The sequence below is a fragment of the Crocodylus porosus genome, unplaced genomic scaffold (assembly GCF_001723895.1).
Source record: "Crocodylus porosus isolate Cpor-Errol unplaced genomic scaffold, CroPor_comp1, whole genome shotgun sequence".
Taxonomy (NCBI): Eukaryota; Metazoa; Chordata; order Crocodylia; family Crocodylidae; genus Crocodylus; species Crocodylus porosus.
Genome location: NW_017728909.1, coordinates 51,913,257 through 51,915,215, shown reverse-complemented (window position 1 = coordinate 51,915,215; position 1,959 = coordinate 51,913,257).

The following is a 1,959-nucleotide window of genomic DNA, read 5'->3' as shown; positions in this document are numbered from 1 at the left end:
CCCAGTATTCTTTCCTGCCGTGGCAGGGGGTCGGACTAGATGATCTGCTCAGGTCCCTTCCGACCCTAGAAACTATGAAACTATGATTAACAGGGACCCAGGTTTCTGTTTGCTGCAGAAAAATGCAGATTTTCTCTCTTAAAGGAGAAAATTGCGAGAAAATGCAGGTTCCCCTTGGTTGGGGTTGGGGAGCGATCAAGCAGGGGGCTCCAGTTCATGTATGCACACATACATGCATATGGCAGCCAGGCAGTGGTAGATAACAGCTCCCACAACTCCCTCCAGGTAAGTCAAGGAGCGGGGTGGAGGCACAGGCAGGAAGGCATGTGCCTGCAAGATTTCTGTAGCCACAATGGGGCAAATGACTGCAGTAGGGCTGGACCAGCTTCAGGCAGGAACCACCTCTGTGGCCTAGTGTGGGGACCTGGTACAGGAGGGAGTGCTGTCATGGCTGCCAAGCAGCCCCTGGTTTGACTGGCAGCAGCGGGGAGCACAACTCCATGCTGCTGCTGCTGGCACACACACATCACCACAGCATGGCTCCCTCCTGCATTGGGTCCCATTCACTGGGCCTTAGGCAGCTTCTACCCAGAGCTGGTCTGGCCCTGCTGCATCCTTATGCCCTGCTGTGGGTGCAGAAATCTTGGGAGCCACCCTGCTGTGTTGCCTTGGCCTCCACACCTTTCCCATACACCCACTCCCTTCCTTACACTGAGAGTGGGAGGGCAGAGAGTCAGGAGAGGCACTGGCAGGGCTGGGGGTTATGGGTCAGAAGTAAGAGGTACCAGCAGGGCCAGGGGGCTGTCGGTTCAGAGTGAAGGGCACCCGCAAGACTGGTGGGGCTGTGGCTTGGGCATGCAGGACAATGGAACGGGCATGGCACCAGCATATCAGGGCTGCTCAGTGCTACAAAGCAGTGGAGATGGGTAGGCAGCTGCAGCTGGATCTTTGTCCTGGTGAGCAGGGCGGGCTGATTTTTGTTCATGATAGAAACCCAAACTCAAATGCCAAAATGTATAGGTATTTAGAATTTATTTTATTATAATGATTGAGGCACTGGTAGGCTTTCAACTTGCTTTAAAATTGTAAACATTGTTCACTGATACCTGTATACATAGTGGCATTTCGTTTTAATTGTGGAAAAACATGGATTTGGGGTTTTGTATTCAGAGAATTTCTGAGAGGGGTTTTAAATGAGAGAATTTCTGACTGTTAAACAGTGAAAACCAGGATCCCTAATGATTAGTGACATTAAGCAGACCTTGTCTGGCCTCCTTTGTGAAATGCCACAGAACTGGGTAACAGCTTGCCACCATACATCTAGTCAAGTTTAGCCACCATGGAAAAGCTGAACGATGGAAGAAAACTCAAGCCCTGCCAGAGCACAGCCCGTGTACCTCTGTATCCTGCAATGCCCGTAGTCCACCCCCTGCTTCCCTCTCAGGGCCAATGCCTGCATCCAGGGGTTAAAGGCGACCTCGGGGACATTGCCGGGTGTTTTGCATAAGCAAGGGGGATTGCGACTGCACTAAACCAGTCCTTCCGGAGGAAGCAACCTGCCTGTTCCGGGGTCGGAAGAGAGCCTTGTCCCACTACCACACGCTGCGCCTGGGCCTGAGCCACAAACAAGAACAAAGTCTCGCGAGAGTTCACCCCCAACCGCAGCAAATCCCTGCGGGGTCACTAACATTCCGGCACTAGAACGTCCCTCCCTTTTACGTGATCCCCCGGTAGGCGGTTGCAGTCGCACATTGATGATGCGGGATGCGCCAGGCTCCTTGCAGGGAGGGTGGGGCACCGAGCGCGCTGTTCGGCGTTTGACATGAGGCTGCCCCGCCGGCCGCCGCGGAGGTTGCTGGGCGCAGGCGCGTGCCTGCCTGCGGCCCCGTGACCACCGGGGCCGGGGCCGCCCGGCTCCCCGCCCGCTCCGTCGGCGCCATGTTCCGTCGCGCGCGGCTC